Source organism: Artibeus jamaicensis, unplaced genomic scaffold (genome assembly GCF_021234435.1).
Source record: "Artibeus jamaicensis isolate MK-2021 breed Jamaican fruit bat unplaced genomic scaffold, CSHL_Jam_final contig_511, whole genome shotgun sequence".
NCBI classification, from domain to species: domain Eukaryota; kingdom Metazoa; phylum Chordata; class Mammalia; order Chiroptera; family Phyllostomidae; genus Artibeus; species Artibeus jamaicensis.
The window spans coordinates 2,474,276-2,498,858 of NW_026521866.1; positions in this window are offsets into that span (position 1 = coordinate 2,474,276).

The following is a 24,583-nucleotide window of genomic DNA, read 5'->3' on the forward strand; positions in this document are numbered from 1 at the left end:
ATTGTGGCACTGAACAATACACTAGATCAAATGGACTTAACTGATATATATATATACATATATAAATTTTATATTTATATATTATTAATATTTAAAATGTAATATTGTATTTATATTATAAATAATACAAATACCATATATTAAACACTTGTATATTTATATACTATAAATACATATTAAAATATTATAAAAATTGAAATTGTATAATTATATATAAATAAATCAATGTTTTCATATATGTAATACACATAATTTTCTATCCCCAATAAGCAGAATACACATTTTTTAATGCATGTGGACTTTTTAGAGATAGACCACATGATAAAACAAAAAAAGGCCTCAGCAAATTCAAGAAAATTGATATCATATCAAGTATTTTCTCTGACCACAAGGGACTAAAACTAGAACCAACCTCGAGGAAAAAAACCTCAAATGATCAAAATTCATAAATACTGTATAGCATGCTATTAATTAAAGAATAGGTCAAGATTGATATCAAGGAAGAAATCAAAAAGTTTCTGGACACCAATGAAAAGAACACACAACAGTCCATAACCTATGGCACTCAGCGAAGGCAGTCTTGAGAAGGAAGTTCATAGCAATACAGGTCTACCTAAATAAGTTAGAAACTTTCAAATAAACAACCGAGCCCTACACCTATAAGAACATGAGGAACAACAACAAAGACAGCCCAAAGCTAGTAGAAGAAAGGAAATAACCAAGATCAGAGCAGAATTTAATGACATAGAGTCTAAAAGCACAATTCTAAGGGTCAATAAATCCAGGAGCTGGTTCTTTGAAAAGATAAACAAAATCTACAAGACTTTGTACAGACTCTTCGAGAAAAAAAAAAAAAAAGAGGACCCAAATAAACACAATCAGAAATAAAAGAGGAGAAATTACAACTGATACCACAGAAATACAAAGGATTGTAAGAAATTACTATGAACATAGAAAAATTACAAATTTTACAAAATTACAAATTTGCCAAGAAATTCAAAAACATGAGTTAAATGGAAAAATTTCTAAAAACATGTAATCTTCTAAAAGTGAATTAAGAAGAAGCAGAAAGCCTAAACAGACCAATAACAGCTAGTGAAATTGAAGCAGTAATAAAAAAAAATTTCTGCACAATAAAATTTTGGCCTGGATGGTTTCTCAGGAAAATTTTATAAAACATTTAAGGAAGAGCTAACCTCTATCCTTCTCAAACTATTCCAAAATATTTAAGAAGAGAAGAGAATCTCAAACTCTTTTCATGAGAACAGCATCATCCTAATTCCCAATCCAGATGAAGACACAACAAAGAAAAAAACTACAGATCAATATCCCTGATGAACATAAGATGCTAAAATCCTCAAAAAACTATTGGCAAACCACATCTAGCAATACATTAAAAAGATCATACACCATGATATAGTGGGATGCATGTCAGGGATGTAAAGATGGTACAATACTTGCAAATTAATAAACATAATGCATAACATAAACAAAAGGAAAGACAAAAATTACATCATCACATCAATTGATGCAGGAATAAAAGGCATTTAAAAAGGTACAACTCCAGTTTATGATAAAAATATTCAGCAAAGTGGGAGCAGAGGGAGCATTATCAACATAACAAAGGCCATATATGAGAAACCTACAGCCAACATATTATTCAATGGGAAGAAACTAAAAGCTTTCCAACTAACATCAGGAACAAGACAAAGGTGTCCACATTTACCACTTCTGTTCAACATAGTATTAATAGTTCTATCCACAGCAATCAGATAAGAAACAGAACTAAAGGTACCCAAAGTGGAAAAGAGGAAGTAAAACTGTCATTGCTTGCAGATGACATGATAGGGCACATAGAAAACCCTATCATCTCTACCATAAAACCTCTCAACCTGATAAGTGAATTTGGCAAAACAGCAGATACAGAGTTGATATTCAGAAATTGAAGCCATTTCTGCACACCAAAAATTAAATATCACCACCAGAAAGTAGGTAAAATATTCAATTTGCTATAGCAACAAGAGAAATAAAGTACCCAGTGATAAACTTAACCAAAAAGGGAAAAGATATGTACTCAGAAAACTACAACACTAAAGAAAGAAATTAAGGAAGACACAGAAAAAGGAAGCATATGCCATATTCATGGATTGGAAGAATTAACATCATTTTCATACTACCCAAAGCAATGTATAGACTCAACACAATCTCTCTGAAAATACCAATAACATATTCCACGGATATAGAACAAGTATTTCAAAAATTTATTTGGAACCACAAATGACCCCAAATAACTTCAGCAATTTTGAGAAGGGAGAAAAATGTAGGAGGGATCTCAATACCAGATATCAAACTATATTAGAAGGCCACTGTAATCAAAACAATCCAGAACTGGCATAAGAACAGACACATAGACCAATGGAACAGATCAGAGAGCCCAGAAATAAACCCATGTCAATATGGTCAGTTCATATTTGACAAAGGGTTCAGGAGCATAAAATGGAGTAAAACTTCCCTCTTCAACAAATGGTGTTGGGAGATCTAGAATGGTTCATGAAAAACATGAAATGCATCCACCAATTTATACCATACACGAAAATAAAGTCAAGATGGATAAAAAGCTTAAATATAACACCATAAAAGTCCTGGAGAAAAACTTGGCAGGAATATTTCAAATATCCCACTCGGTAATATTTTCACTGATACATCCCCTATAGCAAGGGATACAAAATAAAAAATAAACAAGTGGGACTACATCAAATTCAAATCTTCTGCTTGGCTAAGGAAAACATCAGCAAAGTAAAAATTGAACCAACTGAATGGGAAAATACATTTGCCACTGATACCTCAGACAAAGGGACAAGGGTTTGATCTTCAAAACATATAAAGAATTCACACAACTCCACACCAGAAAGACAAACAATCCAATTAAAAAATGGGCAAAGGATCTGAATAGACACTTCTCCAAGGAGGACAGAGGGCCCATAAACATATGAAAGGATGCTTAGAGTCACTAGCTGTCAGAGAGATGCAAATTAAAACCACAATGATATACCACTTCTCACTGGTCAGAATGGTCATCATAAACAAATCAACAAATAATAACTGTTGATGAGGTTGTGGAGAAAAGGGAACCCTCTGCACTGTTGATGGGAAAGCAGACTGGTGCAGTCATTGTATAAAATAGTATGGGATTTCCATCAACAACAAAAAATGGGACCTCCTTTTGACTCAGCAATGACACTGCTTGGATTATACCCTAATTGTCCTGAATCATCAATTCAAAAGAATCTGTGCACCCCAATGTTCATAGCAGCACAATTACAATAGCCAAGTGCTGGAAACGGCCTAGGTGCCCATCAGTAAATGAGTGAACCAAAACACTGTACATTTGTGCAGTGGAATACTATGCAACAGAAAAAAAGAACTCCTACCTTTTATGACAGCATAGATGTGACTGGACAGTATTATGCTAAGTGAAATAAGCCAGGTGGTGAAAGGCAAACACCATATGATCTCACCTATAAGTGAAACCTAATCAACAAGATAAATAAGTGAGCAAAATAGAAACAGAGACATGGGAGTAAAGAACTAACTGACAGTGCCCAGAGAAGTGCAAGGAGAGGGATAATGGGCGAAAGAAGGGGAAGGATCAAGTCAGAAACATATTAAAGGACCCACAGACCAAAAAAAATGGGGTGAGGAGGATTGAATGTAGAAGGTGGGGATTGGGTAGGGCAAAAGAGTGTAATTGGAGAAAAATTAGGACAATTATAATTGAACAACAATGAAAACTTGCTTGAAAAGAAAATTTACTACTTTGTGAGAGAAAAGATAGGAAACAATATAATCTAGATGTCATTTTTTCTAGGAAAATTCATAAATTTAATGTAATGGACATAAACATGATAATTTTACATTAGAGACCTCATTGGGGGACAATGGACATGCTGATTCTAAACTTCAATATGGAAAAAAACTTTTATTTTTTGCTCTCTCAGTATGATGTTTAGTGTAGATTTCTTGTATATGGCCTTTATTATGTTGAGAGGTGATTCCTCTACTTTCACTTTGCTGAGTGTTTTTAATCATAAATGTGTTGTACTTTGTAGGGGACCAGTTTGTTTTAGTCTGGCAAATGTGACTCAGCTCTGTATGAAAAACCTACAGGACCCAGACCTTCGAACCAAGTTTTCCAGTGGGAATCAGGCCTAGAAAATGCATACAGGCTGTTATGGCTTGCTCTTGCTAAAACTTCATCACCCTGGTCTCAAGCAACAAATGTGTATTGTCTATCTTCAAGGTAATTTCCAAAGCCTGTGTGAATTTTCCTAAGGACAGAGCTAATCAGTTCATTGCCATTCCCCTCTGCATGTTATTTTCATTTCCTTGATTGTACCTAAAATATAGATAATAATATTCTATGTAATAGATAATAAATCTTTATCTGATGTAAGACCAGAGGAAAACAATAAAAGCCTGTCTAGGCAAGGGTCAACGTGCTCTCCTCTTGAGGGAGTGGCCGAGGCATCCATAGACACTCTCCCCTTGAGAGAGTAGCTGTGCTTTTCCCTTTTTCCCCACAGGATTGTTGTCGCCTGTGCATTTATTCTCGTCATCAGCCACAACAGGCAGACTCTTGCTGGCCAGAGTCCACCACAGTACTTCAACTGAATTCACGTAGCTCACATGTCTTACTCAGTACCAAGCTTTCTGATGAAAAGATACAAGAAAAAAATTAGTAAAAAAGTGCTGATATCTGGGACATCCCAAATCCATGAGATATAATTTCCCATTTCTCTCATTGAGATGAGTTTTGAATTTGAATTAAATAGATCTCTGTCTGCAGGATGAATCAGTTGCTAATTTTAATTTCTGTCTAGGACTACATAAATTGACTTCCATTCATTACCATTGCTGTAGTTCAGAGTCATTAATTGTGGGTTTATTTAAATAAAAGATCTTGTGTATTCTACTGAAAGTGTGTTTTAAATAAAAAGTTAACATAAGGCATTCCGTGCAATACCCCCCATTTATACTTCCACCTTAAGTTCTATCAGTGTGTTTCCAAGGGGATCCAGTTGAAGTTTACACTAGAAGTGAGGAGCAGAGTTACAGATGTACTGTTAATCCTTTACTTCCCACAGTTCAAAACTCTCTTTCTTGTAACACTATTAGTTGTTGACTTGTTTGTCATTTCAGGAACAAAATAGATAATCAGAAAAAAATTTTCTTGACTTCCCACCACCAAGTCTACTGAAGTTGCATTTTCATTTTTTTTTTTTTTTTATAATTTTATTTGGTTACTTTTCAAGTACATTTTTTTTCCCTCTTCCCCCCCCCGCCCGGTCTCCCCCCCTCCCTCCCATTCCCCCCCCCCCAGTCCTCATCTCTGTGTCATTCATACTTGTTCCTCAAAATCCCTCCCCCTTTTTCCCCTTAAGTTCCCTTCCCTCTCCCCTCTGGTCGCTGCCCACTTGTTCTCTATTTCAGCATCTTTGTTTTTATTCTGTTTGCTTATTTGTTTTATTCTTTAGCTTCCTGTCAAAGGTGAGATCATATGGTATTTGTCCTTCAATGCCTGGCCTATTTCACTCAGCATAATGCTTTCCAGTTCCATCCATGTTGTTGCAAAAGGTAGTAGCTCCTTCTTTCTCTCTGCTGCATAAAATTCCATGGTGTATATGTACCACAATTTTTGGATCCATTCATTTACTGATGGGCACCTAGGTTGCTTCCAACTCTTGGCTATTGTAAATTGTGCTGCTATGAACATTGTGGTGCATAGGTTCTTTGAAATTGATGTTTTAGGATTCTTGGGGTATAATCCTAGCAGTGGAATTGCTGGGTCAAAAGGCAGGTCAATTTTTATTTTTCTGAGAAAATTCCATACTGTTTTCCATAATGGTTGTACCAGTCTACAATCCCACCAACAGTGAACTAAGGTCCCCTTTTCCCCACACCCTCTCCAACATTTGTTGTTTGTTGCTTTGTCTATTATAGCCATTCTGACTGGTGTAAAGTGGTATCTCATTGTGGTTTTAATTTGCATCTCTCTGATAGCTAACGATATCGAGCATCTCTTCATGTGTCTCTGGATATTCTGTATGTCCTCTTTAGAGAAGTGTCTGTTCAAGTCCTTTTCCCATTTTTTAATTGGGTTCGATGTCTTCCTAGAGTGGAGTCATGTAAGTTCTTTGTATATTTTGGAGATTAAACCTTTGTCTGAGGTATCATTGGCAAATATGTTTTCCCATACAGTTGGTTGTCTTTTTAATTTAATACTGTTTTCTTTAGCCATGCAGAAGCTTTTTATTTTGATGAGATCCCATTTGTTTATTCTTTCCTTTATATTCCTTGCTCTAGGGCACATATCCGTAAAAATGTTGCTGCGTGGAATATCTGAGATTTTCTTGCCAATGTTCTCCTCTAGGACTTTAATGGTGTCATGGCTTATATTTAAGTCTTTTATCCACCTTGAATTTATTTTGGTGTATGGTGTAAGTTGGTGCTCAAGTTTCATTTTTTTTGCACGTAGCTGTCCAGTTCTCCCAACACCATTTGCTGAAGAGGCTATCTTTACTCCATTTTATGTTACTGCCCCCTTTGTCGAATATTAATTGACTGTAGAGGGTTGGGTTGATTTCTGGGCTCTCTGTTCTGCTCCATTGGTCTATGTGCCTGTTTTTATGCCAGTACCATGCTGTTTTGATTACAGTGGCTTTGTAATACAGTTTGATATCAGGTATTGTGATCCCTCCTACTTTGTTCTTCTTTCTCAAAAGAGCAGCTGCTATTCGGGCTCGTTTATGAGTCCATATAAATTTTTGAAGTGTTTGTTCTATGTCTGTGAAATACGACATTGGTACTTTAATAGGTATAGCATTGAATCTGTATATTGCTTTGGGTAGTATGGACATTTTGATGATGTTAATTCTTCCAATCCATGAACACGGTATATGTTTCCATTTGTTTGTGTCTTCCTTGATTTCTTTCTTCAGTGCTGTGTAGTTTTCTGCATACAGGTCTTTTACCTCTTTGGTTAGGTTTATTCCCAGATATTTTATTTTTCTTTTTGCTATATCGAATGGGATTTTTTCCTTGATTTCTGCTTCTGCTGATTCATTGTTTGTATACAAAAATGCCTTTGATTTCTGGATATTGACTTTGTATCCTGCTGTTTTGCCAAATTCATTAATTAGTTTGAGCAGTTTTTGGGTAGAGTCTATAGGATTTTCCATGTACACTATCATGTCATCTGCAAACAGTGACAATTTTGTTTCCTCCTTTCCTATTTGGATGCCTTTTATTTCCTTTTCCTGCCTGATCGCTGTGGCCAAAACTTCTAATACTATATTGAATACGAGTGGTGAAAGTGGACATCCTTGTCTTGTTCCTGATCTTAGTGGAAAAGCTTTTAGTTTTTGTCCATTGAGTATGATATTGGCTGTAGGTTTCTCATAAATGGCCTTTATTATATTGAGGAATGTTCCCTCTATTCCCATTTTGCTGAGTGTTTTTATCATAAATGGGTGTTGTACCTTATTGAAAGCTTTTTCTGTGTCTATTGATATGATCATGTGGTTTTTGTCTTTGCTTTTGTTTATGTGATGAATTACATTTACTGTTTTGCGAATGTTGAACCATCCTTGCATCCCTGGGATGAATCCCACTTGGTCATGGTGTATAATCTTTTGGATATATTGTTGGATGCGATTTGCTAATATTTTGTTGAGGATTTTAGCATCTATGTTCATCAGCGATATTGGCCTGAAGTTTTCTTTCTTTGTTGTATCTCTATCTGGTTTTGGAATTAGGATGATGCTGGCTTCATAAAAGGAGTTTGGGAGTTTTCCATCCTTTTGGATTTTTTGGAATAGTCTGTGAAGAATGGGGGTTAGCTCTTCCTTAAATGCTTTGTAGAATTCTCCTGTGAATCCATCTGGTCCAGGGCTTTTGTGTGATGGGAGTTTTTTGATTACTGCTTCAATTTCTTTTGCTGTTATTGGTCTATTCAGGTGTTCTACTTCTTTTTCATTGAGTTTTGGGAGATTATATTTTTCTAGAAATGTGTCCATTTCCCCTAGGTTCTCAAATTTCTTGGCATACAGTTCTTCATAGTAATTTCTTACAATCCTCTCTATTTCTGTGGTGTCAGTTGTAAACTCTCCTCTTTCATTTCTGATTGTGTTTATTTGTGTCCGTTCCCTTCTTTTCTTGATGAGCCTACTTAAAGGCTTGTCTATTTTGTTTATTTTTTCAAAGAACCAACTCCTGGATTCATTGATCTTTAGAATTGTACTTTTAGTCTCTATGTCATTTAGTTCTGCTCTGATCTTAGTTATTTCCTTCCTTCTACTTGCTTTGGGCTGTTTTTGTTGTTGTTCCTCGAGTTCTTGTAGGCGTAGAGTAAGTTCATTTGTTTGAAATGTTTCTGTTTTCTTTAGGTAGGTCTGTATTGCTATAAACTTCCCTCTCAGAACTGCCTTGGCTGTATCCCATAAGTTTTGGGTTGTTGTGTGATCATTTTCATTTGTTTCCAGAAACTTTTTGATTTCTTCCCTAATTTCATTCTTGACCCATTCATTGTTTAATAGCATACCGTTCAGTCTCCATGATTTTGGGTGTTTTGGGTTTTTTCCTTTGGGGTTGGTTTCCAGTTTCAGTCCCTTATGGTCAGAGAAAATGCTTGGTATGATTTCAATATTCTTGAATTTGTTGAGGCTTGTTTTGTGCCCTATCATGTGATCTATCTTTGAGAATGTACCATGTGCATTTGAAAAGAATGTGTATTTAGCTTCTTTGGGGTGAAGAGCTCTGTATATATCAGTTAGGTCCATTTCATCAAGGGTGTTGTTTAATGCCACAATGTCTTTGTTGATATTTTGTTTGGAAGATCTGTCCATTTTTGATAGTGGGGTGTTAAAATCCCCCACTATAATTGCGTTGCTGTCTATATCTTTCTTGAATTCCTCTAAGATTTTCCTTATATATTTTGGTGCTCCTATGTTGGGTGCATATATATTTATGATGTTAATGTCTTCTTGGTGGATTCTTCCCTTGAGTATTATGAAGTGACCTTCTGGGTCACTCTTTATGGCTCTTTTTTTGAAGTCTATTTTGTCTGATATGAGAATTGCTACCCCAGCTTTTTTTTCTTGTCCATTTGCTTGGAAAATTTGTTTCCAGCCTTTGATTTTTAGTCTGTGATGGTCTTTTGTCCTGAGGTGGGTCTCTTGTAGGCAGCATATGTGTGGGTCATATTTTCTTATCCATGACGCTATTCTGTGTCTTTTGATTGGAGCATTTAATCCATTTACATTTAAGGATATTATTGATAGGTACTTTTTCATTGCCATTTTTGTACCTGTGTTCCTCTCTGTCTGTCTCTTTTCCTTCCTTTCCTTAAAGCAGACCTTTTAGTATTTCTTGTAGAGCTGGCTTGGTGGCAGCAAATTCTTTTAGTCTTCTTTTGTCTTGAAAGCTCTTTATTTGGCCTTCTATCTTGATTGAGAGCCTTGCTGGGTAAAGTAGCCTTGGTTGTAGGCCTCTGTTTCTCATTACTTGGAATATTTCTTGCCAATCTCTTCTTGCTTGGAGTGTTTCCATTGAGAAGTCAGTGGCTAACCTTATTGGGACGCCCTTGTATGTTATTTCTTTTTTCTCCCTTGCTGCCTTTAAGATTCTCTCTTTGTCTTGGAAGTTTGCCATTTTAATGATGATGTGTCTTGAAGTGGGCCTCTTTGGGTTCCTCTTGAATGGGACTCTGTGAGATTCCTGGATTTGTGTGACTTTTTCTTTTGTCAAATTAGGGAAATTTTCTCTCTTTACTCTTTCAAATATGTTTTCTATCCCTTGTTCTTCTTCTTCTCCTTCTGGTATTCCTATTATTCGGATATTATTACGTTTCATATTGTCTTGCATTTCTCTTAATCTCTCTTCATTCTTTCTGAGCCTCTTTTCCCTTTCCTGTTCTTTCTGTGAGATGCTTTCTACTTTGTCCTCCAATTCACTAATCCGATCTTCTGTTTCATCCACCCTATTTTTAATGCTTTCCACCGTGCTTTTTAATTCAGAAATTGTATTCTTCATTTCCTCTTGGCCCTTGCTAATAATTTCCATTTCCTTTTTCATGTTGATATAGTTCACAGTGAGATCATTGTAACTTCCCTGTAGTTTCTGGTAGCTGATTGTGAGCTCTTTGAACTTCCTGATCACCAGTGCTTTGAATTCAGTATCTGATAGTTGACTTGCCTCTGTTTCATCTAGCATTCTTTCTGAGGATTCCTCCTTTCCTTTCATTTGGGGATTGTTTCTTTGTCTTCCCATTGTTTGTGAGACTCTTCTTGTTAGCCTCAGCTTCTTAGATTAATCTGTTTTGACACCCTGGGTTTATGGTATGAACTTTTGTGGTGGAATGCCTGTGAATTTCAATGGTGCAGCCTCTTTTGGTTATCCTGTTGTTCTCTGCTTCCACCTACTCAAATATGCAGCAACTTGTGGCTTCTCTCCTACAACAATGTGCAATTTGTCTCTCTGGCTCTACTATTGGGAGGCCTCTTCTATGGGTCCAGCTCTGGTCTTTTTATATTTTCAAGTTGATTGTGACTCTTGTGGGTAAAGAAAGAAATGATAAGGAAAGAAATAAAAGGAAGAAAGAAAAAAATGGTAGGGGAATGTAAGAAAGAGCAATAAGTTTAGAAAGAAAAGAAAAAGAAATAAAACAGGAAATCCAGGAAAAGAGGACAAAAGTATGGAAAGAAGAAACAGTAATAAAGTTTAAAAGAAATAACAGATTACTTTAAAAAAGCAAAATGATAAAGAAAAGGAATGGAGAGGGGAGAAAGGTAAATAAAAAAAAGAAAGAATAAAAATAAAATAAAGAAAAAAAAAACAACCCAAAAAACGCACCAAAATAATCTCTCAAAAAAAAAAATCCTCAGAAAAAGGAATGTCACTTGTTGGCTTCAAACTAGCCGAACCGGTTTTTCTGGTTGCAGTTGGCTGAGGGTCGATTGTTGTGATTTTTTTTTCAGCCAGCCCCTCTCAGGATCCAGACACTTGGCGCCTCTCCCCCAGCTCCCTACAATGGGGAGCTAGGACTTTCTCGCAGCGCTCCCTTCCCAGGGGTTACTGCCATAGTCTGGTTTGCTGTGTTTGCAGGCACCTGCACCGGCCTAGTTGCCTGGTTCCCTCGGGATTGAGCACAGGCCTGCCCCCGTTCAGTTGGGAGGCCGCAGACCCTCTGCCCAATCCTGGGCTCACTGCCAAGCTGGGTGTGAAGCAGAGCAGGCTGCCGAGTCTACCGAATTCAGAGCCCCAGACTGCACCTCTGAGTTCTCCTGGGCTGGCAACCACAGAGTCTTTGGTTGGGGCCCTTTGTCCTCCGCACCCTCTCTGTAAACTCTATCAAACAAGTCTCTCCTGGCCCCCCACCTTGCTTGGCCGGAAAGGGAGGGGGTTGAGGGTCTCAGCTCTTTTCCCAGGACCCCTCAGCGTCCCGGGCTTCCAGATAGTCTGAGGGGGGGAGACTGGAAGCCGGGAACCGATCTGAGGACTGGGCGCAGACCTAAAAACTCTGTGTGCTCGTCATGGCACGCTGCGTGGTGTGTATCCCTTCTGCTCCTGTGTTTGTCTGGGTCCCCTGGCCAACCTCGGGCACACTCCCGGGCTGTCCGGGACTGCGCAACCAGCGCTTCCCGGTCCGTGCCGGCCCCGAACCCTTCCTGGTCCGCGCCAGCCCCGAGCCCTTCCCGGTCCAGCACTTCCCGGTCCGCACCGGCCCCAGCTCTTCCCGACCCTAGTGGCGTCAGCCTAGAGTTCTCTGCGCCCCCGCTCGCGCGGGGAAACCGTCTGGCGCTTCTAGGACCAGTAGCCCCGGCTCAAAGAACCCTGCGCCAGTGCGCGCCAGAGTCCGGCTATGGGTGCGAGCAGGAAACCGTCAGGGAGCGTCTTTGTCCTGCGGCGCCTCTCTGAACTCTCTGCGCCCGCGAGCTCGTCCTTCTGGGACTGGCGTAACCGGCAGCGGGCTTCCCAGTCCCCTGGTGTTGGCTCAGAGGCCTCCGCTTCCAACAGACCTTCTGGGACCCGGAGTAACCGGCAGGGCGCTTCCCATTCGTGTGGCTAGTCCCCAAAAGCCTCCACTTTCCCCCTGGCTCGCTGCAAGGCCGGATAGGAAACAAGCCAATCTGCCTTGGCAGGAGAACACCTCAGTCTACTTTCAATAAAACAAAACAAAACAAAACTTTCCGGACTTCCTGTCTCTCATTCCTGCTCAGTCCCCAACCAAACCCGTGAGGCTAATGCGTCTCTGGATTCCTCCCAGGCTTGCAATCACAGAGTCTGCAGTTGAACCGTGCCCTGTGTCTTTGTACCCCTTCCCAAAAATGCAAGCAGGCAAGCAGACGGGTCTCTGCCTGGTGTTATCCAGTTTTGCTTATACAGGATGCAGGGGAGCTGCCGGCCCACGCTGGTGGCCACTGGAGCCGCTGGGTGCCCAAGCTCCTGTGGTAGACCTCTCTGATGTTGGTCTCAGACCGATGGTTCTGGACCCCGGCTGTAGATGCAGCACCGGGGCCACCTGGCCTGGGGCGCCAGCCCCCACCGCTGCTTTGTCTTTAAACGGGTCCCCAAAGCCCCACTGACCTGCCGCTTTCTGGTGTTTCAGCGTCCAACAGAGTCTCTGTTCTTTTAGTTTCACAAATGCTGGATAACTGATGGATTGGTGCGCTGCTTTTCTATAGATCTGCCAGGATTTTCACCCACGAGTGCGGGAGCTAGAATCCGCTCCCTCTTACTCCGACGCCATCTTCCCACCTGTATAAAACTAATCTTAAATGGCTCAATCAATAAGGTAATTTATAATTCTACAAAAAGTCCAAGGTTAGGTATTTCCACAGCTGTTTAGTTTGGCAGCTCATCATGAAGGAACAGCATCTGTTCGTTCTGGAGGACCACTGCAGTCTGCCGCATTTTCATTTCTTATACTGCCTTTATATGGTATTGATATAACACTCACAAAATAAATAAAATTTGAAATTTATAAAATGAATTTGGAGGTATTTCCTTTATTTCTAGTCTGAAGAAATTTTATGAGATTGGAATTATCAGTTCCTTGAAATTTTTTGGAATTTACAAAATTGACTGAGTACATTGTTTTTTATGAGGATTTTAAATTGCAAATACAAATGCTTTAATATATAGGATTATTTAACTTTTTATTTCTTTTGAGTCATTTTAATGTCAATTTTCTAATTATTTGGGGGAACTTATATTTTTCTTAGAATTCATCTATTATATCAAAAGTTCAGTTATTGGAATAAATTGTGAATTGTGTTCACTTATAATTTTTTATTCTTTTTTGTATCTTTGCATATGTCTCATTTTTATTTCCAGTTCTTAGTTATACTTTATTTCTCTTTTTATTTCTAACCAGTCTAGTCAAAGAATGTCTCTGCGTTAGTTTTCAAAACTAGTTTTTATTCCACCCAATTTTGAGTGAGTGATTATATTTGAATTATGTTCATCATAAAATTTTATAACACCATAAAAATCTAACCATATTTATTATGTTATTCAGGATTTATGTCCCTCTTTTGTCTAGGTATGGTACTATGCAATTTTTCTCCAAGAAGGTGTGGAAAGGTTACTCAAATGTTTAGGAACAGCTTAACCTTACTCTTATATTTTTTTAAATATATTTTATTAATTATGCCATTACAGTTGTTCTATTCCCCCCCTCATTCCCCTCCACCCTGCACACCCCCTCCCCCACCATTCCCCTCTTTAGTTTATGACCACGTTATCAAGTTCTTTAGATTCTATATTTCCCATATTATTATTGCCCTCCCCCCATCTATTTTCTACCTACCACCTATGCTACCTATTTCCTGTACCTTCTCCCCTCTTCTCCTTCTCCCACTCCCCTGTTGCTAACCCTCCATGTGATCTCCATTTCTATGGTTCACTCCTGATTTAGCTGTCCTCTTAGTTTGCTTTTGTTTTAGGTGTGGTTCTTAGTAACTGTGAGTTTGCTGTCCTTTCACTGTTCATCTTTTTTATCTTCTTTTTCTTAGGTAAGTCCCTTTAACATTTCATATAATAAGGGCTTGGTGATGATGAACTCCTTGAATTTGATCTTATCTGAGAAGCACTTTATCTGCCCTTCCATTCTAAATGAGAGCTTTGCTGGATAGATCAATGTTGGATGTAGGTCTTTGGATTTTATGACTTGGAATACCTCTTTCCAGCCCCTTCTTGCCTGTAAGGTCTCTTTTGAAAAATCTGCTGACAGTCCAATGGGAACTCCTTTGTAGATGACTGTCCCCTTATCTCTTGCTGCTTCTAGGATTCTCTCCTTCATTTTAATCTTGGCTAATGTAATGATGATGTGCCTTGGTGTGTTCCTTCTTGGGTCCAACTTCTTTGGGACTCTCTGAGCTTCCTGAATTTCCTGGAAGTCTATTTCCTTTGCCAGATTGGGGAAAGTCTCCTTTATTATTTGTTCAAGTAAGTTTTCCACTAGTGGCTGTTCCTCTTCTACTTCTGGTACCCCTATAATTCGGATGTTGAAACATTTAAAGATGTCCTGAAGGTTCCTAAGCCTCTCCTCATTTTTTTGAATTCTTGTTTCTTCATTCTTTTCTGTTTGGTCATTTTTTTCTTCCTTCTGGTCCACTGCTTTCATTTGAGTCCCAGTTTCCTTTCCATTACTATTGGTTTCCTGTGTATTTCCCTTCATTTCAATTAGTTTAGCTTCCATATGTTCCTCTAATTTGTGACTAAAATCAACCAGTTCTGTGAGCATCCTGATCACCAGTGTTTTGAACTGTGCATCTGGAAGTTTGGCTGTTTCTTCATTGCTTAGATTTATCGGCTCTGGGGCTCTGAGTTGTTCTTGAACCATGTTTTATCTGTTCGTGCCTGTTAGTTATGAGGAGCAGAGCCTTAGTTGTTCACCAGGGTAGGACTACCCAGGTCTCTGGTACGTGACACTGTATGTGGGGGCGGGGTCTGAGAGGGACAATGGCAGTTCTCTCTGCCACCTTCCACCGCTGGGGCCTGCGCAGTCCCTCTCACCAACGCTAGCTCCTTCACCGGTTTATCTGAGCACGAATGTGTGATCACGGTCCTCCCTCAGTGGGTCCAACCACTTCTCCACACCTTGGATCCACCCACGGCTGCCGGAGCATCTGGGTCACATGCCTGGGTCGGTCCAGTGGATCTTTCCTGCCCGACCCCGATTTGCTGATGGCTCTGCCCTCTTATCGGTTTGGCTGAAGGGTTCATTGTTGTCAGGCTTCCGTGTAGTTCAATATTCTGTGGTTTGGCTGTGTTTTTGTTGCTATAACTTTGTTGTTTTTAAACTTGGTTGTGCGAGAAGGTACAGTGCTTCCACCTATACCTCCATCTTGGTGGAAGACTCCTTACTCTTATATTTAAATAGGAGATTCTTGAATTTCAGCACTGTGCCCCTGAAATTATCATCACAGATATAATAAATTTTTTAAATATCATAAAGTAATATTAATATAAGCAATAAAAATTGTTAATAGTTGCTTCACTGAAGTCTGTACCTAGAATGAATCTATTTAGCACAGTCACAACTGTTTCAGTAAATAAACAAAATCCTCAATTGTTTAGATTACAAAAAAATTTATAAAATAAATAATCTTTTATCGTAAGTGCTTCTTTCTTATGCAAACTCCAGTATGCATAGAGGAAGTAAGTGTCAGTGCATGCAGGTGATGTTGGCACTACCACTTACCAGCTATGTTACAGTGGGAAAGTTACTTGAACTCTCAAGTTCTTCAATATGAATTACATAAATTTATTAACAATGCACCTCAGCTTTGTAAGAATTAATCTACATATTATGTATGAAGAACTTAAAACAATGCCCGGCACTTAACAAAACCTATACACATGTAACTTGTATTTATTTTCAGATATATCATTCCAATCTTGTTAATTAAGAATGGCATTTCATTCATCCATACTTTTATTTAGAAAACATAATTGTGACAACACATAATAGAGATTCCATTATATTAATAATAACAATAATATAAAACTCACAACATGTAGCATATATGTTTAAGTACAATTTCTCTTGTACTTGAGTCATTCTCAATAGGTAACATGTAAAGGAAACACCTGAGGCTATTACAAAATGTAAATTCTGATCCATTTAAGTGTTTCACAAGCTACCATGTAACAGTGATACCCTGAGTCTTTGGGCCACAATTTTGAGTGGGAATGCTTCAAAAAACTACCTATGACTTGAAATTAAAATGTTACTGTGAGGTATAATGCTTTGAACTGAAGACATTAAATGTATAAAAATAGAAAAACAAATGTGTAAAAACTTTGGCTTAAATGGTTTATTAAGTGTTTGCAAAAATCTTCTAAATAAAAGACTTTATTTACAAATCAATTTAGCTAATACACTTTCATTCTTATTGATATTCTCAACTCATGCTTTATATGAGCATGTAGTGACCAAGTTTCTTGACCTGTGAAGACACACGATGGGAATGAAGATAACAGATGAGAGTATAAGAAACAAGGAATGTCCTAAAAATTTGAGATGCATGACTCCAGACAGCTGCTTTCAATTGTTGCTATTCATGCTTGGTCCCCCAGTGAAACCTCTGGTTTCTAAATCTATAAAAATGCTTTAAATATTATATTTGAAAATTATATTTGCCTTTTCTTTCCTAGATCCTAATGACTCTATAGTAGAACACATATTTTCTTGCTTTTATTTAAGAAAGAGTCTGTTCTGTCAATGTTAAAATGTAGACACTTCCATTCCTCTGCCCAAGAGAATCTCAATCACTACCAGTGCTTTAGACCAATAGTTTGAAGTAGGGGTATCCAAACTTTGGACATCTCTGGGCCACACTGGAAGAAAAAGAGTTCTCTTGGGCCACACATTAAATGCACAAACACTAATGAAAACTGAAAACCAAAGAAAAGGTTTCAAGTAGATTTACAATTTGTGTTGGGCCAAATTCATAGCCATCCTGGGACACATGTGGCCCCCAAGGTTAGACACCCCTGGAAGGGGATGGGGTTGGGAGGATGCCAGGGCAGAATCTGGCAGAATGTCACCTCCAGAGGTCAGCATCAAAATCATGGTGTTTGGGGTCAAGTGTAAGTGTGAGATAAAGCTTTTCATTCAATCATCAGAAATAAGGTGTATAGAGGGACATGTGCTGATTTCAATTTATCCCGCATTACAAATGGATCATAATTTTTATTTTATACCCCCTTTATAAAATTAAAGGGAATATAGATAGTTTCAATGTTATATACAATACTACAATGTATGTATAAACATTGTAACACATTTTTAGAAAAGGTTATGAGGAAATCAGAAGAGAAGCAATAAAGTAATGAGAACAGCAAAGTAACACTAAAGATAATAAATAAACCCATGCCTTAAGATCTTTTATACTTATCAAAAGTATGTAAAAATTATTCTGACCATTTTGGAACACTGTTTAAAAGGGGAAATAATAGTCAGCTATTATAGGGAACCTATCCATATGACACTTGTGAATGTAGCCAAGGCCCTGATTTGGAGAACCAGAGGGGAGCAAGTAGTCCATAGGAACCCAGGCCTACAGATAGGTTTTCCCATGGGGAATCAGGCCTGCATTGTACTTAGGCTGCTTTGAGGCTTTCTCTTTGCTAAAACTCCCTCACCCTGAATTGAGGAAGCAAATGTTTACTGCATATCTTTAAAGTAACTTCCTAAAATCTATGCTAACCCTCCCAAGGGAAGGAGTATAACCAGTTCAACCACTTTTCCTTTGCATTTGCAAATACCATTTTTCTTTGTAGTAATTAGCAACCCCTCTCCTTTGTTATCTGTAAAAGGTAACCACCTAAAGTGAACCTATATAGTAAATGAGGCCCATCCTTGATGTAATATGCTTAGAAAAGCAATAAAAGCTTTTCCAGGCAGGGATTGAGATGCTCTCTCACTCAGAGAGTGGCCATGCCATCTCTTTTTCTCCACAGGACTTCTGTAGTCCATGTGAATTTGTCACAAGCACAGCACACAGACCCCACTGGCCAGAGTCCACATCAAGTATATGACTTGAAATGCCTGGAAAATAATATTAAACAGCTGTTCAGTGACCACCTTTGCTAACGAGGGCAAAGAGCAGTTCCTTCTTTATGTAGAAGACAGAGAAAGACAGACAACAATATCCAGGCAGTTATCACTTCAGTAAAGACAGCAACAAGTTACATGAAGTCTTCCTTCATAGACTATCTCCAAATAAGTAAGTATTATCATGACAAAGCAGGATTCAGAAACAGCAATTTCATAGTGCTGTCCAATATGCAAATTTCTATTAGTCAACATATTCCAAAACTAAATTTTCTAGTATCAAAATTCATTGATTTCCATTTTTCCAGGCAATCAACTATTAATATTTCTCACAATATAGCTCTTATTGGTAGAGAAAGACAATGGTTCAAGTTAATATTCTGAAAACAGCTTGAGTAGAGTATATTGTATAGAACCACAGTGTTCAAAAGCAAAGTCACAGCATTTGTTGACTTGAAGGGACAAAGTAGGACTAAGGTCTTCCTGTGAAAGCTTAACAGCACAATGAGAACAGCACCCGAATACAGTGCTACTCCCCTCATTTCACAGATGTGAACAAAGGAGGTACATATGAAGAGTGACAATTTCCTTAAGCCATTTGAGTTCCTTATGACAGACACTGAAGGGGTCATCTAGTCCCTAGAGTTCTGGGTTAAAAGCTGTGCTTTTAAGGTTTTATAGCGATTAAACCCCTCATTCAAGTAAAATCTAATATGAATACCTAATATCCATCAAACTAGTAAATATGGCTACCCCATTGAGGCAGCAGGGGATGCGCACCACCACAGTTTTGCGGACTGCTCCTAATGGACCCCAAGGCAACTTCATAGCAGGTCCAGAATAAATAACCTCACAGTCACTTGAACAACAAGAAAGCTATATCTTTTGAGCTTAACAAAAACAAACAGAAATCTTTAAAATTAAGAATAGTCAAATATCCACCTGTGATTGAAAAATATCAATTAAGCTCTCATAGAATATTTAATACAAAGCAATAAAACTTCTTGATGCACTCACCAAGATAAAATAGTTGCAAAGTGTATGTCTGGGCAACTGAATAAGCCTGTTACTCAAAAGCAATAAAATGCTGGTGGATGCCTAATAAATATGATATAATTTGATAATATTATCAATGAACTCTTAAAGTCTAATTAATGACATAGAACTCACATCTTTTCATCTCCACCTTAAAGAATGATTTTCTCTTGTCCTTCATAAAAAATGAAGTCATTCAAAAAAGCTTTTTCATTTTCAAATTTTTTTAAATCTTCGTTGTATTTTTTCCATTATTGTGTAGTCCTCTTCTAACCTCCTACCCCCTGTAATCATTCCACTGTTATCCATGTCCATGAATCCTTTTTCCTTCTTGCTCAAGCCCTCCACCCCCTAACCTTCCCCCTCAGCTGTCATCCTGCTCTCTAAGTCTGTTTCTAATGGTTTTGAAATGTTAAGTATTTAAAAGTTTAAATCTTAAAAATATTTATTTAAAACAAACAAAAATTTTAAAGTATTTTAGAACAGATCTATCACAATTTGGCCCCACTGGAAGTGGTTTTCTTATCTTTCAAAAGATGGTACCTATCAAACTTGGCTTTTAAGATAATGTAAAGGACAGATTCTAAATTAGGGCCAGAAATAGGGGAAGTTGAATTGAACTTAAAAAGCTAATTCTAGTATAGACTCATACATGACCACAGGTATAAAAATTAAGGTAAGTTTAATAAAGATACTATCTTATGTCAACTTTAATGTATGTAGCTCCATAAAATTAAAAGGGATCTAACAGTGTCCAGGTGGAAGTAACCATGCTGGAATCCTAGAATTTTCTTATTTATTTTTGATTTTTATAACTTTTACTGTATTTTTCCATTACTATTTAACCCCCTTATGTTCCCTCACCCCTGCAGTCACACACTGTTGTCCATGTCCATGAGTCCTTTTTTCTTTTTGTTTAATCCCTACATCCTCTAAGCTCCTTCTCCAAATAGCTTTCATCTTGCTCTTCAGCTATGAGTCTGCATCTGTTTTGCTTGTTAGTTCAGTTTGTTCAGTAGACCCCACATATAGATGAAATCATATGGTATTTGTCTTTCTTTGGCTAACTTATTTATCTTACCATAATGTTGCAACGGATAAAATTTTCTTCTTTCTTTTGACTGAGTAGTACTTCGTTGTGAAAATGTGCCATTGTTGTGTTATCCACTCATCTACTGATGGACACTTGGGCTGCTTCCATATCCTGGCAATTGTAAATAAAACTGCAATGAACATAGGGATGCTTATGTTCTTTCTAATTAGTGTTTTGGGTTTATTGGCTATATTGCCAGAAGTGGGATTGCTGGACCAAAAGGCAGATCCATTTTTAATTTTATGAGGTATCTCCACACTGCTTTCCACAGTGGTTGTACCAATCTGCCTTCCCACCTACAGGACAAAAAGGTTTCATTTTCACTACATCTTCACCAGCACTTGTTGTTTGTTGATTTATTGATGATAGACATTCTCACAGGTGTAAAGTTACATCTCATTGTGGTTTCAATTTGCATTTCTCTGATGACTAGTGATGCTGAGTTTCTTTTCATTTGTCTATTGGCCATCTATATGTCCTCTTTGGAGAAGTGTCTGTTAAGGTCCTTTGCCCATTCTTAATTGTATTGTTTGTTTGTTTATGGTGTTGTGTTTTGTAAGAACTTTGTTTTTTTTTTTAAGTTCTTTGTAAGTTCTTTACAGATGTGTTGGTGAATGTGTTCTCTAATTCCATGGGTTGTCTTTTTATTTTGTTGATCATTAACTTTGCTGTGCAGAAACATTTTAGTTTGATGTAGTTCCATTTGTTTATCTTGTCTTTATTTTCCCTTGTCTGAGGAGATATATCTCCAACATAAAAATATTGCTATAAGCAATGTCTGAGATTTTACTCTTATCTTCTAGGATCCTTATGGTTTGGGATCTAATATTTATCTATTTTGAATTTGTTCCTTTGTGTGGTGTAAGAAGATGCTCTAGTTTCATTTTTCTGCACATATCTGTCAGTTTTCTGACCACGATTTATTGAATAAGCTGTCTTTAGCCCATTGTATGTAGTTGCTTCCACTGTCGAATATTAGTTTACTATGAAGGTGTGGGTTTATTCTGAGCTCTCTATTGGGTAAGTTCTCCTTCATTGTTTTTCAAATAAGTTTTCAATATCTTGCTCTTCCTCTTCTCTTTCTGGCATCCCTATGATATGGATGTTGGAATGTTTAAAGTTGTCCTGGAAGTTCCTGAGCCTCTCCTCATTTTTTTTTTAATTCTTATTTCTTCATTCTGTTCTGGCTGAATGTTTATTTGTTCCTGCTAGTCCAAATAGCTGATCTGAGTCCTATTTTCCTTCCCTTGCACTGTTGGTTCACCATATGTTTTTCTTTATTTTATTTTGCATAGCCTTCACTTTTTCTTCTATTCTGTGACCATACTCAACCATTTCTATGAGCATTCTGATTACCACTAGTTCAACTGTGCTAATAGGTTGGCTATATATTCCTTGCTTAGTTGTTTTTGAGGAGTTTTGATCTGTTCTTTTATTTGGGCCACAGTTCTCTGTCTTGAACACACCTGTTACATTGTAAGGAGTGGAGCCAGGGTGGGGCAACTCATGTCATTGCATTGTGGCACTGTATGTGTGGGAGGGGTCAGAGAGGAAACAATGCTACCTACTTGGCTCTTGCCCCACTTTCAGTCTCTTCCCCCACTACCCAAAAGAAAAATGTGCCCTTCTGATGCCAATTCCCCAATGGGTGGGTCTGTGTACATTCTAGGACCCTGTGGTTCTCTCCATCGAACTCCCCTGTGTGGCTGGGAGTTTCTACTACCCGTGTAATACTCAGAGGTTTTTTCAGTCAGAGGTCTTGAGGCTTTCTTTTCCCATGCTGGATCTACGGGTTGTGTGGTCTGTTTCACTTCCCAGTTGTTCTTCCTTTTTTATCCACATGGAAATGTGAGACTGCCAACAACTGCCTCATCCACCTGGTCCTTCAGCCACTGCCTTGCCACCAGTCCTCTCTGCCCCAGCTGCCTGCCTCTGACTGTCCTATCAATCTGAGTGAATGTTTGTTCTTTAACACCTTGGTTGTTGGACTTCCATACAGTTCAATTTCTGTCCATTCTTGTTGGTTCTTTTGTTTTTAAATTGGTTGTTGTCCTTCTTTTGGTTGTGCAGAGAGGCAAAGTGTACCTACATATGCCTCCATGTTACCCAGAAGCCCTCGAATGAGCATTTTAATGATATTAATTCTTTGTATCCATGAATGTGGTATGTGCTTCCACTTATTTGTATCTTCTTCAATTTCTTTTTTCAGTGTTTTTTAATATTCTGATTATAGGTCTTTTACATCCTTGGTTACAATTATTCCAAGTATTTTATTCTTTTTGAAACAATTGTGAGTGAGATTGTTTTCTTAAATTCCATTTCTGTTAGTTCATTATTGGCATATACAAATGCAACTGATTTCTGGATATTAATTTTGTAACCTCTTCGCTGAATTCATTGATCAATTCTGGTGGTTTTTTAGTGGAATCCTTTGGGTTCTCTATGTACAACATCATGTCATCTGCAAATGAAGGCAGTTTTACTTCTTCCTTTCCAATTTCAATACCTTTTCTTTCTTCTTCTTGTCTGATTGCTATGGCTAAGACTTTCAGTATATGTTACATAAGAGAGATGAAAGAAGACATTCTTGTTAAGAAGTTTCTTGTTAACCTGAGAAGAACATTTTTAAATGTACTTAAGAAAGAAGTTGACATCATTTGAAAAGACGCGACTCATGTATCACCTCAAGAAAATAAATTTTCTTTTTTTAATTTTTAATTATATTTAATTGATTATGCTGTTATAATTGTCCCAATTTTCCCCCTTTGCCCCCATCCACCCAGCACTCCCACTCCATCAAGCAATTTTTACATCATTGTTCATGAGATGATCTTTTTAAAAATAGAGTAACCTGTGTATTTAATTCACCAGATACAAGTATGTCTATATAATCATAAAATTAGCAAAGTAAAATGAAGTGACTAAGAACAAAATCTGTACTTTCAATTTGACCTTTAACTGTTTCAGAAGCAGTTAATCTTTCTACTTTTTAAATTTCTAAACTTGATTCAACTGTTTTATGGAAAAAAATTGTTCATGCAGTAGCTTAAGGGGTGTGCATAGCTAAATTCAGATTATTTCTGGGAAAGCACTTGAGTGAGTAGACAACATATTTTATCCTGTACATGAGAGGGAACAGATGCAGGAAGCAAAGGTTGAGGAGTATGAAATAAACATATATATATATGCATATATATATATATGCATATATATATATGCACACACTAAATGATTTTTTAAAAAGACAAATGCATAACTAAATAAAGAATTATTACTTGGGTCACAAGTTTACTTTACTAGTTATAAAGTGCAATCCCAGTCAAAACAGTTAGCACTGTTTTTATAAAGTGTGAAATATTAATTCTGAAGTGTGTATTTTTGTATGTATGTGTGTATAGAACATAAGCTAAAACAGCCAAAATATATTTTGCAATACAATAAAGTAGAATGAGGGTAATGCTAGATATTAAACACATTAAATAATTACAGTGATAACAAGAGTTTATGATCTGGTAAACAGTTATGGGTAAACAGTCAATAGAGCTGCCTGAAATTCAGCAATACATTCATATATATGGATATATAATATACAATAATTACAGCATTCCATGAAATCATTATGAAATAGTAGAAATGAAAATGTTTTTAAAATGGAATGTCCATTTAGAAAAATAATAAATTTGATTCCTACCTCACTCACACCATAGGAAAACAGAATCTTTACATGAGAAAAACAAAGTTGTAAAAGCACTAGCAAAAATGTTAGAAATATATATATATAGAGAGAGAGAAAATATATATTATAATGTATAGAAGCCTTTTCTAAGTAAGCTATAAAACCTGAAAACCTTAAGAAGATAAAATTTAAATTTAAAGGTTTTAGACAATAAAAATAACATTTAAAATGAAGACAAGATAGTGCGAATTTAGCATTTAACAAAGAAAGATTAATCTTTATTTAAAAGTTTCAAAAAATAAGTCAGAGAAAAGCAAACATGTAAAAATGAGCTAAAGCCAAAAATGTATAATTTTGGTCATATCATTTTAGTACAAATTTGTAAAATTTAATAAAAATGCTTTATTTTTATTACATAATAAAATTCCATTGTATGAATATACTCCATTTTGTTTGCACATTTATTGATGATGGTTATTTGTATTGTTTCTACTCTTTGGTTTTTATGAATAATGCTACCATGAACACTCACATACAAGTTTCTGACTGAAAATGTGTTTTCAATTCTCTTGAATATGTGTCTAGGAATGGAATTCCTGTGTCATATGGTAACATTATTTAACTTTGAAGGAACTGACGAACTGTCATTGAACTGACT